This window comes from Coregonus lavaretus, assembly GCF_964263955.1.
Source record: "Coregonus lavaretus genome assembly, chromosome: 22".
Taxonomy (NCBI): domain Eukaryota; kingdom Metazoa; phylum Chordata; class Actinopteri; order Salmoniformes; family Salmonidae; genus Coregonus; species Coregonus lavaretus.
The window spans coordinates 22813475-22819474 of record NC_140009.1 but is presented as its reverse complement, the minus strand read 5'-3'; positions in this window follow the sequence as shown (position 1 = coordinate 22819474).

Below are 6000 nucleotides of genomic sequence, written 5' to 3'. Positions count from 1 at the left end.
TACCTCCATCACTTGAGGTCAGGAAGTCTAGGACCCAGTTGCACAGGGATGGGTCCTGACCCAGGGCCCTGAGCTTAGTGATGAGCTTGGAGGGCACTATGGTGTTGAAGGTTGAGCTGTAGTCGATGAACAGCATTCTAACATAGGTATTTCTCTTCTCCAGGTGGGATAGGACAGTGTGCAATGCAATGGCGATTGCGTGGTCCGTGGATCTGTTGGGGCGGTATGCAAATTGTAGTGGATCTAGGGTGTTGGGTAAGGTGGAGGTGATATGATCCTTAACTAGCCTCTCAAACCACTTAATGATGACAGAAGAGCATGCTACGGGTCGATACTCATTTAGTTCAGTTACCTTCGCTTTCTTGGGTACAGGAACAATGGTGGACATTTTGAAGCAAATGGGGACAACAGACTGGTATAGGGAGAGATTGAAAATGTCCGTAAATACCACTAGTGGCCCCTATGATAGTAGAGAGATCAGTGTGCAGATGTCATCTCTGGGAGCACAGAGCTGTGTATTGTCATTGTGCTTTCAGGCCTCAAAAGTGAGGAAATTGCAAAGATGTGTAAAGTCAGGTGATAGATAGATAGGGAATTTTGTGTGTTTTTTTGTGCGGATTGTAACTTTTTTGTACATAATGTTTCCGCCGTTGTTTCCTATCACCGAAAAGAGCTTCTAGACAACAGAACAACAGCTGGTGTGCGATCTCTCATATTAAGAGTTAGAATACCTCATGAGCTGTAGACCATATTATTTACCAAGAGAGTTTTCATCTATATTACTCGTAGCTGTCTATTTACCACCACAAACCGATGCTGGCGCTAAGACCACACTCAACAATCTGTATAGGGCCATAAGCAAACAAGAAAATATTTACCCAGAGTCGGCGCTCCTAGTGGCTGGGGAGTTTAATGCAGGAAAACTTAAATCTGTCTTACCTAATTTCTAGCAGTATGTCACCTGTGAAACTAGGCGAAAAAACTCTTGATTACCTTTACTCCACACACAAAGCTCCTACTCACCCTCCATTTGGCAAATCTGACCTTAACTCTATCCTCCTGATTCCTGCTTACAAGCAAACACTCAAACAAGAAGTACCAGTGATGCACAGTACGGAAGTGGTCTGATGAAGGTGATGCTAAGCTACACGACGGTTTCGCTAGCACAGACTGGAATATGTTCCAGGATTCATCTGATGGCATTGAGGAGTTTACCACATCAGTCACCGTCTTAATTAATAAGTGCATCGAAAACATCATCCCCACAGTAATCATGCGTACATATCCCAACCAGAAGCCATGGATTACAGGCAATATCCGCACTGAGCTAAAGGCTAGAGCTGCCACTTTCAAGGAGCAGGACACTAATCCGGACGCTTATAAGAAATCCCGCTATGCCCTCCGACGAACCATCAAACAGGCAAAGCGTCAATACAGGACTAAGATTGAATCCTACTACACCGGCTCTGACCCTCGTCGGATGTGGCAGGGCTTGCAAATTATCACGGATTACAAACGGAAACCCAGCCTCGAGCTGCCCAGTGACGCGAGCCTACCAGACGAGCTAAATGCTTTCTATTCTCGCTTCGAGGCTATCAACACAGAACCATGCATGAGAGTACTAGCTGTTCCGGACGGCTTTGTAATCACACTCTACGTAGCCGATGTGAGTAAGACCTTTAAACAGGTTAATATTCAGACGGATTACCAGGATGCATACTCAGAGCATGCGCTGACCAGCTGGCAAGTGTCTTCACTGACATTTTCAATCTCTCCCTGACCCAGTCTGTAATACCTACATGTTTCAAGCAGACCACCATAGTCCCTGTGCCCAAGAACGCCAAGGTAACCTGTCTAAATGACTATCCCGTAGCACTCACATCTGTAGCCATGAAATTCTTTGAAATAATGGTCATGGCTCACATTAACACCATCATCCCAGACACCCAGGACCCCCTCCAATTCGCATATCGCCCCAACAGATCCACAGATGACACAATCCACACTGCCCCACCTGGACATAAGGAACACTTATATGAGAATGCTGTTCATTGACTACAGCGCTAAACGTTCAGCCTATAGTGCCCTCCAAGCTCATCACTAAGCTAAGAACCCTGGGACTGAACACCTCCCTCTGTAACTGGATCCTGGACTTCCTGATGGGCAGCCCCCAGCTGGCGAGGGTAGGCAACAACACATCCGCCACGCTGACCCTCAGCACGGGGGCCCCTCAGGGATGCGTGCTTAGTCCCCTCCTATCGCACGGCAAGCGGCACCGGAGCGCCAAGTCTGGGACCAAAAGGCTCCTGAACAGCTTCTACCCCCAAGCCATAAGACTGCTGAACAGTTAATCAAATAGCTACCCTGACTATTTGCATTGGCCCCCACAATTTTTTATTTTACTGACTTTCTTGCACAGGCTTTATGCACACTCACTGGGCTCTACCCACACACTCACACATACTACAGTCACACTGCAACACACACGTACACACACAAAACACACATGCATATTCACTCACACATAGACACACTTTCACATACACTGCTGCTACTCTGTATATTATCTATCCTTATTGCCTATTCACTTTTCCCCCTACCTACATGTCCATATTACCTCAATTACCTCAACTACCTCGTACCCCTGCACTGCACATTGACTCGGTACCGGTACTCCTTGTATACTGTATAGTCTCGTTATTGTTATTTTATTGTGTTACTATTTACTTTTTTATTTTGTGCAAATTTGTATTACTTTTCAGCTCTGCATTGTTGGGAAAGGGCTCATAAGTAAGCATTTCACAGTAAAGTCTACACCTGATGTATTCGGCGCATGTGACAAATAACGTTTGATTTGACCTGGTAGAAGGACTGTCTGTGCCTGCCAATGTAACACACACACACATGCGCACACACACAATCCTCACCTGTAACAGGACTCTAGAGAATTCTGATGCATGGGTAGGATGCATTTTATATTCTCAGAACATAATTAGTATAGCTTTACATGATTAGCATTGCTCTGTCTCGAGCTACTAGCAAAATGTTATTTTATGATTTACTAGAATGAAGCATTTGCTAATTAAATTCTCCTGTCTGCAATGCACAGCAGACCAACCCCAGAGACTGGGTAGGGTAGTAGACGACACCTGGTTATACAGAAGTATTGTTGATCTTAATGAACTTGAGCTCCTGGAGATGGATTTGTTGATGCTCCTGTCTCCCCGCCAGAGGGTCACACTGTGGGAGGGCAGAGGCTCTCTCTCCCCTGGGTAATGGACGAGGGGATATTGTGTTCCAGGTCTCTAAGTAACATCTTAACCCACTGAGCATCAGCCCTTCCTCTGAGCGCTATCACACAAACACTAGCTGCTGCCTGCTGGTGATAATGATCTGCTGTCTCTGTGTAGACTGATATTTTCCCCTACAGACAGAGCTGGGATAGCTAGGTCCCCTGACAATTTTTGTTTTCACTGGTACTTCTGTTTTCTCTATTAAAGTTGACAAGGTAATTTTAGACGACTTTTGTGTGTTTATCGTGAACCGTGAACATATGAATTTGCCTAGGTTATGATGACCATCACCTGTAGACCTACTTTGGATAACAAATGTGGAGGTGGTGAGCCTCCACTAATCTATGCCCTATCAAATAACAGCTATCCGAGTCTGACCCAACACAAATAAAATTGTATTTGTCACATGCGCCAGGTGTAGACTCTACCGTGAAATGCTTACTTACGAGCCCTTTACCAACAATGCAGAGTTAAAAAGTAAGAAAATAAATAACTATTAGCAAATGAGAACAAAACTAAAGGAAATAGTAACACAATAAAATAACAATAACGAGGCTATATACAAGCAGTACCGGTACCGAGTCAATGTGCAGGGGTACGAGGTAGTTGAGGTAATTGAGGTAATACAATGAGCTCCAAAAGTATTGGGACAGTGACACATTTTTTGTTGTTTTGGCCCAGTACTCCAGCACTTTGGATGATACAATGACTATGTGGTTAAAGTGCAGACTGTCAGCTTTAATTTTAGGGTATTCTCATCCATATAGGGTGAACCGTTAAGAAATTACAGCACTTCTTGTACATAGTCTCCCCATTAGGGGACCAAAAGTATTGGGACAAATTCACGTATATGTGTATTAAAGTAGCACGCAATGACTACATCCAGCTGTTTGTTTTGGTTGTGTTTCAGATTATTTTGTGTCCACTAGAAATGAATGGTAAATAATGTATTGTCATTTTGGATTCACTTTTATTGTAAATAAGAATGTTTCTAAACACTTCTACATTAATGTGGATGCTGCCATGATTACGGATAATCCTGAATGAATTGTGAATGACGAGTGAGAAAGTTAGAGGCACAAATATCATACCCCCAAGACATGCTAACCTAATAATAATAATAATAATAATAATAATAATAATAATAATAATAATAATATGCCATTTAGCAGACGCTTTTATCCAAAGCGACTTACAGTCATGCGTGCATACATTTTTGTGTATGGGTGGTCCCGAGGATTGAACCCACTACCTTGGCGTTACAAGCGCCGTGCTCTACCAGCTGAGCTACAGAGGACCACAACCTCTCACCATTACAGGCAAGGTTAGCATTTTTTGAGGGGTATGATATTTATGCCTCTATAACTTTCTCACTCAACGTGGCGGTGTTGAACGCTGAGCTGTAGTCAATGAACAGCATTCTCACGTAGGTGTTCCTTTTGTCCAGGTGGAAAATTGCAGTGTGGGGAGAAATAGAGATTATGTCATCTGTGAATCAGTTGGGGTGTTATGCGAATTGGAGTGGGTCCAGGGTGCTGGAATGATGGTGTTGATGTGAGCCATGACCAGCCTTTCCAAGCATTTCATGGCTACAGATGTGAGTGCTACGGGCGATAGTCATTTAGACAGGTTACCTTGGCATTCTTGGGCACAGGGACTATGGTGGTCTGCTTGAAACATGTAGGTATTACAGACTGGGTCAGGGAGAGGTTGAAAATGTCAGTGAAGACACTTGCCAGCTGGTCAGCGCATGCTCTGAGTACGCGTCCTGGTAATCCGTCTGACCCTGCGGCCTTGTGAATGTTAACCTGTTTAAAGGTCATACTCACATCGGCTATGGAGAGCGAGATCACATAGTCGTCTGGAACAGCTGGTGCTCTCGTGCATGGTTCAGTGTTGCTTGCCTCGAAGCGAGCATAGAAGGTATTTAGCTCGTCTGGTAGGCTTGCATCACTGGACAGCTCGCGCCTGTGTTTCCCTTTGTAATCCATGATAGTTTTCAAGCCGTGCCACATCAGAGGAGTGCCTGAGTTGGTGTAGTAGGATTCGTTCTTGGTCCTGTATTGACGCTTTGCCTGTTTGATGGTTTGTCGGGGGGCGTAGCAGGATTTCTTATAAGCGTCTGGATTGATGTCCCGCTCCTTGAAAGCGGCAGCTTTAGCTCAGTGCGGATGTTGCCTGTAATCCATGGCTTCTGGTTGGGATATGTACGTACGGTCACTGTGGGGATGATGTTGTCGATGCACTTGGTAATGAAGCTGGTGACTGATGTGGTAAATTCCTCAATGTCATCAGATGAATCACAGAACATATTCCAGTCTGTGCTAGCGAAACAGTCCTGTATCTTAGCATCCGCTTCATCGGACCACTTCTGTATTGAGCGTGTCACTGGTACTTCCTGTTTTCGTTTTTGCGTGTAAGTAGGAATCAGGAGAATAGAGTTATGGTCAGATTTGCCAAATGGAGGGCAAGGGAGAGCTCTGTATGCACAACAACTATATAGCTGAAATCAGAATACAACCAAATCATTACAACACAATTTGTTGTCCAGCCAGAGCATTTATTGACTAGTTCCCTAAATTATCCAAATTGCCTAGCAGTACCCTATTACTTTACACTAGAGTATACTGGTGGTTGTCTAGTAGAAGCCTATCTTGTATGTTTGTTTTATCACAAAAATGCTATAAGGTTCAGGAATGGATTTTCA